Here is a 10607-nt window from a genome sequence, read left to right as displayed (position 1 = left end):
CAGTCGCAGAGACGCTCAGCCGAGCATCACTCCCCTCTACATCACTGCCGCAGCAGTGACGCTCAGCGAGCGCATATACACTTCCACTTAGCAATCCACTACTGATACACTCTCCAGCACTGCCAAAGCAGTTAAACATCTCTGCGGAGGCGTATTTCCCTTCCAGATACTGACTTCTATTACACCTCTGCAGCAGCAGAGAAGCTCAGCTGAGCTTCATCCCCCCTGCACCACTGCTGCAGCAGTGTCGCTCCACTGGAGCTCATGCACACTACCTTTTATCCATACCACTACTGACACACCCCCCTTGGACTGCCGAAGCAGTTAATCAGTTAACTGCTTCTCACCACTTATCTGCAGCTGCCAGCTCTGCAGAACCTCATAGCTTCATTTTTCATCACTACCATAGTAAGCCTCTTTTACAGAACTCACCACATACGTTCTAAACCTTTACACTTAATTACAATTAATTCTGCCCCGGAAGCACACATAGTCATAAATAAGCCATCTGCCAGCACACTACTCCAGTAGAATGACCACTCTGAGTTAATTTTTATACCCACACCAGTCTCAATTGCTCCTTCAAGCTTTTCTAGCATCACTTTTTCAGCAGCCGGACATTGCATTAATCTCCACTGCCTTTTGGGGGGTTCTTCAAATATGCGGCTGCTGTCCCGAGTGGAGCATTTTGGGAAGTTGTCGAGATCTACCTGAGCAAAAGGCTCCCCTCTCTTCCTCCAAACGGGAGGGAGCCCAGGGCTCAAGAACCTTCGAGCTCAGGGCTCTCTCCTGGGACAGCATGCCAAACTTGCTTATAATCAATCATCAGCTAAGTGTGAACTCTTGAAGTGAAGTTTATTCATAAACTAATTGTGAGAGGAGCACGTGATTATGATTGAACACGGCTGGTTCTCCATTAGCAATCATGATCCACCAATCAGGCCATTCCTAACCCACTATAAGAGCCAGGGTTTTTTCACTACAGTCATCTTCGATTTGAAGAATCCTCCCTTCAACCCCTACCTTTTCACCTTTCCCTCCATAGGGCAACACGGTGGCCCAGTGACTAGCACTGTCGCCTCACAGCAAGAACGTCACCGGTTCTAGTCCTTTAACAGGCTGGTGGTCGTTTCTGTGTGTAGTTTGCATGTTCTTCCCACGCTTGCGTGGGTTTTCCTCGGGTCCTCCGGTTTCCTCCCACATTCCAAAAACATGCACAAGTAAATTGATAAATCTAAATTTGCAAGACAGGTAATCTCATAATGCAGCATATTTTTTAATAGCATTCAATTTTTAGTCATCAGCTCTTATCAAGGGGGAGTTGTCGAGATCTACCTGTGCTCAAGGCTCCCCTCTCTTCCTCCAAACGGGAGGGAGCCCAGGGCTCAAGAACCTTCGAGCTCAGGGTTCTCTCCTGGGACAGCATGCCAAACTTGCTTATAATCAATCATCAGCTAAGTTAGAACTCTTGAAAGTGTGTTCCTCATAGCAGGTCTACAGCTGAGCTATGTGTGTACTCAGGGTGAAATAGATATTATTACTCTCATGGGCGAATCAAAGCAGACATGTAGTCTAACCCCTGGAAGACTGCAGATGTGACGATCTTTAACACCTGCGTGATCTCCACTGCCCATATGGTGCAGATGCATAGATGTGGCAAATGACCCTACTTATGCTGCACTGTATGGCCATTTAAACAAATGTGCTCTAAATAACCATTAGCGAAAAAAAAAAAAAAAAGCTGCATGGAAAATATGCCCTAGTCTAATTATGATGCAGAAAAAGCCCACACACTATTAAGACATAAAAATACATCTTTGCAAAGAATCTGCAAATGTTTTAGTTTCAGCATTAACTTTGTGTTTTATAATTTACTTGTTATGATGGCCTCATAAACCTACAATACATTTCCAGAATGTCAAACTAGATTAGTTTGATGACAAACATTGGTGTTGGCTTGACAAAGCAAGGTCTGAAAGTGTCAAATACATGTTTGAAAGCTTAAAATTTGAAGATTTTCTTTGTTTCTAGCATGTTTAACATTTCACAAGTTTCATGTTTTGCCATGTGGCTAACCTGTTTTAACATTGCCAGCATATTTACAATTTGGCTAGCATAAATTGCATGTGTATGTATTTTGTTAAAATGGATTTGAAGTAAATGATCTAGAATCATATTGCTGGCATTAGCTAACAAGTTTTACCACATGCCATGTTTTGGCATGTTATTAACAATAAATTTACGCTACCATTTTTAACATTTTGTCTTTCGGATGAAATGTTAAACCGAGGTCCTGACTCTTTGTGGTCATGAAAAATCCCATGGCATTTCTCGTAAAGAGCAGGGGTGTAACCCTGATGTCCTGGACAAATTCCCTCTATTGGCCCTTACATATCATGGCCTTCCAATAATCCCCATCTACCGAATTAGCTTTATCACTGTCTCGCCACTATAGCTGGTGTGTGGTGAGTGAACTGGTGCCATTGTCCTGTGGCTGCCATCGCATTATTCAAGAGGATGCTGCTGACTGTTGGTGGTGTGGAAAGCCCCCAACACCCCCCCCCCCCTCCCCTCATGACTGTGAAGTTCTTTGGTTGAAAGGCCATACACGATAAATGTGCTACTGTATATACAGTAAATGCACATTAAATTAAATTACATTACATTACATTACATAGTGTTAACATGAAATAGTTTAGTGAAATCAACTACTTTTTCAACAGAACTTCCACTTATTCAAAATGGGGAGAAATGATTTCGATATGAATCTTATTTCCAGCATTTACAAACATTTAGGGTAAAGGTGATACAAAATACAAGATATAATGAAACTGAATAGAAAGATTAATACCACCAAAAGAACTGTAAGTTTCTATAAAAAAAAGTTGTCATACTTTCTTTGTGTATGAGGGGCCGATCATCAAGACTTGAGAGAATCATTTTACATTCATTTTGATAGCCTACATCCCAAAGGCTGTGATATCACAATTTAATCCTCTCAATAGGGATACATTCTAGTGGTGTGTGGGCCATGAATATGGGATTTTAATTGATTTTGTAATAGCATATAACTTTTCTCATTGCCATGCCTGCATGGTCAAAGAACAATTATTAGTTATTAATTATTATTAGTCTTATTTGTTTTATATTAGCTGGAATAAACAAAGTTTTAAAATTTTTTAAAACAATTTTAGGGTCAGTATCATTGGTCGCTTTAAGTAATATTTTTTTCTACCAATTGTTATACAATGACTTGCCTAATTTCCCTAACTTGCCTACATTAGTTTACCCAATTAACCAAATAAAAAATTGAAAAATATCTAGAAAAATATTGTGTACTGTCATCATTGCAAAGACAAAAGAAATCGTTAAAACTATTATGTTTAGAAATGTGTCGAAAACAGCTTTTCTCTGCTAAATAGATCTTAAAATCTTACAATCTTGCAAACTATAAAAGATTTTAAATTTAGCTAGAGGGCTAATAATCTGACTTACTATATTTATTTATTTGCTGGCATATTAATATCATGAATTGCTATATAACATTGATATGCTTCTAGCATGGTCTAACATTATTGCATTAGCATGTTATTTAGCATAAATAAATAAAATAAACAACATATTGTTAGCACAAATTGGCATAGCATAAAAAAATAACAAAGTTGCATAAATTAGGATTCTGCTATAGTGATTTTAGCATGATTACCATACTGACATCAATTAGCACATTGTTAATGTTTTTCTATGTTTTTACCATTGTTAATATTGTTAGCATAAATTTCATAGCTATTGTCCATGGCTTGTCACTAAAGGTTTTGCTTTAAGAAAACTAGATAGATAAATGAAGGTCTGGGTTAATATATTCTAAATAATACTACACATCCCCTTTCACACCAATTATTCCAACTATAACCACAAATATAACAATTAATATATTAGAGCAAATAATAGAGCAAATGTTCCCAGTGTGTTACTAGCGCATCTGACCAGTGAATCCTTATTTAACCCTCTGTATACACTGAATTCTGTATACACCGTTGAGGAATGAGGAAACAACATCTTCATCACAAACTCATATCTAGGTTTTCTTTCATCAGTGTGGAATATTTCATCAATTGACCTTTTTCAAAAGCCTGTTATGACGCGTTTAATGGTCATTATCATCCTAAATCCTTAAAAGTATTAAATATTTAGATTTTTTTAAACATACAAACATTTATATGTATTTACGTTTGTATTATATCATCTTTGCTTTAAATGACAAAAAAGCGGATTACTGCTTGTTGCGAGGCGTTTCTAACACAGCTTCTACAGGACAGTAAATTTGACATTATTCTCTCCTCTAGCTGCCGTCATCAGTCTCACACTTTTTTACTTATTCTGAAAGTCTTAATAACATCATCATGGAGTTTTTCTTTTTCGTTTTTCTGTAAAAAAAAATTGTGCATGTGTGAGCCAGTAGATTTTGTTGTAAAAATGTGGTGTAGAAATTGTTTTATACAGTAGCTGATGGGTCAAAATGGACCCAAAGGACAACGGCTGTACCCTAAATGTGTACCGTTGTAACGTAAATGTGTACAAAAAAGCCAAAACATTTCAAGATGACAAATACATGATTTTTACACTGTTGAATTGGTGCACAGATCATTTTTGAACTATGAGTCAACAGGAAGGGTAAAAATGTACTGCATTAATCAAATCAAATGAATTTAGCAATCATAGTCAGTATAGTGGAACAAAAACAACAACCTATTTCCTACAGAATTCTCAAAGCAGGGAACACAAAGACGCAGAAACTAGCACCGGATATCTGAGGCACTTTTATTTTTATACTTCAATTTGCAAGCCTGGCTTGCATAACATCCATGTATTTTTGTCATTCTTTGGCATGGTTTAACCAGTTGTTTTCTAGATCATCATCTTTTAATAATCTTTGAAAAGAAGGCTTTACATTATCTCAAATGGTTTCTGACCGACTGTCAGTGTTTTACTGTTTAGCCTGGAAAAAGCATGAAAGTGATCCAAACAATATATATTTTCCTCTATATCTTTATTATTATAGTCTAACTCTGCTATTGTTTTTTATTACATTCATTAATTCATTCATTTTTTTGTTGGCTCAGTCCCTTTATTAATCCGGGGTCACCACAGCGGTATGAACCGCCAACTTATCCAGCAGGTTTTTACGCAGATGATGCCCTTCCAGCCGCAGTCCATCTCCGGGAAACATACACACACACACACACGCTTATACACTACGGACAATTTAGCCTGTACCCGATTCACCTGTACCGCATGTCTTTGAACTGTGGTGGAAACTGGAGCACCCGGAGGAAACCCACTCGAACGCAGGGAGAACATGCAAACTTCACACAGAAATGCCTACTGAGCCGAGGTTCGAACCAGCGACCTTCTAGCTGTAAGGCTACAGCACTACCTACTGCGCCACTGTATAGTACATCACGAAGGTCTAATATGATATACTGCATGATATACTGATTCAAATGTACTCTCAGAAGAAGAACAAGATTAAATAGGATTTCAGTATGTTGGCATTGTCAAGACAAAATAATGAAACTGTCATCTGATCAACTCATCAATTAACATTCATAACCAAGAACAATGTAAATAAGATTAGAACAACCATCAGAAAAAGAAAGCTAACTCTTGATCTAAGAGATTCGAAAGATGAAGGAGCTCTTGGTAGAGCCGAGTGTGTACAGAATGTGAATGATTTTGATGAAGTTGTTTATTTCTTCGCTTAGAGGCATTTTCCTGCAAATTGTTATTCTGCTGAAATATGGATTTTTTTTTCTCGTCTTGTTGCTGCTGTATGTGTGGCTTGATGATAATCACACAGAAACTCATCTGATTTTACATTCCTCACCAACGCCCTCATACAAAAGAAAAATCACGGCATGAGATGTTTCCATGGTGACATAAGGCAGCATGAAACGTTTAGACTGTATGAGATGCACATACATGCTAGACAGAGAGCAATATCCCATTTATGGCTGGTAAATCTGCTAACATGACGTGGCTTTAAAAACATGCATTAACAAAACTACCAATTTCCCTTCAAGGAAATCTAATAGTGTTAATGTCTATAAAACACCTAATGCCTAAAGAGATGCATTAATGTACTCTGAAACAACAATCAAGCATTCATGTGGAAATATTGAAGAGCTCTCATGTAATTGTTCTCTGACCATGCTGGCATGCCAATGAGACAAGTTATATGCACGCATCGGCCACTTTATAAGGTACACCTGTCCAACTGCTTGTTAATGGATATTTCAATCACATTGCAGCATCTCAATGCCTTTTTGCAGTTTAAACCGAGCATCCGAATGGGGAAGAAAGGTGAATTAAGTGACTGAACGTGGCATGGGTGTTGGTGCCAGACAGGCTGGTCTGAGTATTTAAAAAAATGTCTTATCTACTGAGATTTTCATGCACAACCATCTCTAGGATTTATACAGAGATGGTTAAAAAAATTGAAAATATCCAGTGAGCAATTGGTGCAATCGCCTTGTTGATGCCAGCGGTCAAAGGAGAATGGCCAGACTGGTTCGAGCTGATAAAAAGGCAACAGTAACTTAAATAATCACTCGTTACAACTGAGGTATGCAGAAGAGCATCTCTAAATGCACAACACGGGGAACCTTGAGGCGGATGGGCTACAGCAGCAGAAGACCACATCGGTTGCCACTCCTGTCAGCTAAGAACAAGAAACTGAGGCTACAATTCATACAGGCTCACCAAAATTGGACAATAGAAGATTGGAAAAATCTGCTTTAATCCTTTGTGGCATAAATTCAACAAGATACTGAAAATACATACACTTTCAACACAACCCAAAGCTACTCTATTGGATTGAGCTCTGGTAACCATTTGAGTACAGTGAACTCATTGTCATGTTCAAGAAACCAGTCTGAGATGATGCCCTATTCTGCTGGAAGTAGCCATCAGAAAATGGGTTCACTGTAAAGGGATGGACATGGTCAGCAACAATACTCAGGTAGGCTTTGGCGTTGACACTTTGCTCAATTGGTACTAATGGGTACCAATGTATGGACCATGTATGAACCATGTGACCAGGTGTATACAGCCCCATAATGTCATCAATTATTTTTAATCAGAGAAACAATATAAAACTAAAATAATGGAGCCGTGAAGACCGCAGTTTAGAGGTTCGAGTAATACCATTACAGTCTTTGCATTGCTGTCTTGCAAAAAGCTGGGTTAAAGACAGTAATAAAAAACTGAAAACTTGACACCATTAGGAACACTTTCAAAGCCCTGAATGCACAACAGTATACCATTACTGACTGTACAGCAGTTATACATTAATAATGTCCCTTTTGGTTTAAAGCTGTTTTTTGTGGATGACAATACATTAGCAGGGAGCCTGTGAGAGATTTTATTACAGCCCCAGCTGTTCTCAGCTGATTGGCACAACCTCACACAGTCTGCTCCAAACGTGGCAAAACTTACAGTCTGATATAGTGCTGTCACTTTGTCTTCTGTCAATTTTCTTATTCTCTGCAGGATCGCAGGTCTATTATTACTAATATTATTATTAAATAATTTTTTTTTATATATATATATATATATATATATATATATATATATATATATATATATATATATATATATATATATATATATGTATGTGTATATATATATATATATATATGTATGTGTATATATATATATATATATATATATATATATATATATATATATATATATATATATATATATATATATATATATATATATACACATACACACAGACACACACACAGTATATATATAATTGTGTGTTTTTACACTATTTTATTACTCTGTCCAAAATCATATTAATTCAGCACTTATTACTCACTAATGTTGGCTGATTCCAATAACAGTGCCTGTTTTTCTCACATTGCACTTTTGCACAAAATGATGTGAAATTTGTTGCATTTTTGCTTTCAACAATCATTTATAAGTCTTGCGTTATCCCTTGAAGACCAGAAAACTGGCAAGAAGACATGATTCCTCTGAACCAGGTTGCAGCCATTTGTACAATTATATTTGTGCATCATGAGCTGTATTACTTCATTTTATGCTGAATCTTGATTTTTAAAAAATCTGAAAATGGGGAAAGAAGAGTTATCGGGCAGGGAGTAGCATTTACATTCTTAGCATGCTGTCAGGAATACACCGGGCTCCCTCACCACTCAGTGACCTCAAACACTCAGCTCCAATACATAGAGTAGTGCAAACTATGCACTATGCACCCTGCATAAGTGAAGGCTACCCCTCACTGCATAGCCAAAACAGCTTGTACCATAGCCATGTAAAATAGCCTACTATAGCTTACTTCACATTAAAATAATTGACTGCTATACAAATTTAAGTCAGCGACGTGGTGGCGCAGTAGGTAGTGTTGTTGCCTCACAGCAAGAAGGCTACATGGTTCAAGCCTCAGCTGGGTCAGTTCGCATTTCTGTGTGGAGTTAGCATGTTCTCCCCGCGTTTGCATGGGTATCCTCTGGGTGCTCCGGTTTCCCCCACAAGTCCAAAGACATGCAGTACAGGTGAATTGGGTAGGCTAAATAGTTTGAAGTGTGAATGAATATGTATGGATGTATCCCAGAGATGGGTTGCAGCTGGAAGGGCATTCGCTGCGTAAAACATTTGCTAGATAAATTGGCGGTTCATTCTGCTGTGATGACCCCTGATTAATAAACGGACTAAGCCAAAAAGAAAATGAATGAATGAATATTTACTGTCTCTATATCTCCATATAAATGCACTCATAAATATTTTGAGAAAATGTTTATATATGTATGAAAATATGCTTATATATTTATATACACATAATAATTACTCAGTAAACACACAAATATATTACATAAATACAAATTTTCTAAATAGATGCAATTAGTCGTAAATAATTAAAGTTGGATTGACAGTTCCAATAAGACAGAGAACCAGTAATAACTATGAAGCAATCCTTTATTTATACAATTTGTTTTTCAGAGTTTTTTATAGTTGTATTTTAAATGGCTTTTTTTTGTATTATTGACAAGCTGTGTAACTATATGCAAAGTGTTGCTGATTTTAGGGATTTCATGTGTAAAGGTCATTTGTAATAACTGGCAAGGTCTCTTTGAGGTGAATCTTAGGCATTAAAACCTGCAAACCCTTACAACCTTCAACCTCTCTTGAGAAGGACCAAAACCTTGAGAGAAATAAAACATACAGTATGATCAGTTTTCAAAATGAATACATGATAAAAAAAAACTGTAGTAATGCTTCCCACATGACCTTACCCACCTTAGTTCTCTTCACTCACACCTTCTGTGTTCAACAGCGGTTTGATTTCACTATTAAAGCAGTGTGAGATGACAGTTCAAAGTGTTCCTGTAAGGTTTCTCCAGCATCACCGATCAGTATTCAGTGCCAATAAAAACACACTCCTGCTAAGTGGAGACAGAGATGGTGTGATGCTGTAAAGACCGGAAAGAAAGTACCTTTTGTTTGATGCACGCTGAAAGAAAGACAGTGAAGCGCAGAGATGTGTGAGGAATCGCCTGCGCCATGTGAGGAGGGGAAATACCACGGTAAATGAGTGTGAAATTTAACACGTTTTTGCGACAATGCAGACTTGAGGGAACAGAACTTTGTTGGGTGAAACTTCTAAACTTTTATCATGAAGAACTTTCCACAGAACAAACCAGTGATGAAGTCACGTTTAGGAAGGAGATATTCAGGTAGATCAATCTACAGTAAGGGCTGAAGTGAGAAGGAAGAAATCTAAAAACAGAAGAAAAAAAAAAAGCTTGACCTCAGTGAACTGCACATCGTTCATCTGTCCTTTACTATCAGAACAGACGTAAAGTGCTTGAAGAGCGAGACAAATGAAGTTTACCTCCATTCCTCAAATGAGTTTATACTGACAGCATTCTGGGAGGGTTGACCTTTCCTGTCACGAGTATATTTCACAGCACATGTAACAGGTTTTAGGATGTGAGACTTGAGAAAGGTTGGCTGGATTGGTTTGGCTTTGTGATTTTTATTACAGTGTTTCTCTGAAATTATAGGTGATGTTATCTAAAATGCACATTTATGTTTGCAACTGTTTTGTAATGATTTTAGTCTTGCAGATGTTTCATTTAGGCGAGGCAGTGGCGCAGTAGGTAGTGCTGTCGCCTCACAGCAAGAAGGTCGCTGGGTCGCTGGTTCGAAACTCGGCTCAGTTGGCGTTTCTGTGTGAAGTTTGCATGTTCTCCCTGCCTTCATGTGGGTTTCCTCCGGTTTCCCCCACAGTTCAAAGACATGTGGCACAGGTGAATTGGGTAGGCTAAATTTTCTGTAGTGTGTGTGTGTGATTGTGTGTGTGTGGATGATTCCCATAGATGGGTTGCGGCTAAAAGGGCATCCACTGCGTAAAAACTTGCTGGATAAGTTGTTGGTTCATTCCGCTGTGGCAACCCCGGATTAATAAAGTGACTAAGCCGACAAGAAAATGAATAAATGAAGATGTTTCATTTTGGGCGTCACAGTGGTGTAATAGGTAGCATGATCGCCTCACAGCAAGAAGGTCGCTGGTTTGA

Source organism: Danio rerio, chromosome 12 (genome assembly GCF_049306965.1).
Source record: "Danio rerio strain Tuebingen ecotype United States chromosome 12, GRCz12tu, whole genome shotgun sequence".
Lineage (NCBI taxonomy): Eukaryota > Metazoa > Chordata > Actinopteri > Cypriniformes > Danionidae > Danio > Danio rerio.
Note: the sequence above shows the minus strand (reverse complement) of the source record.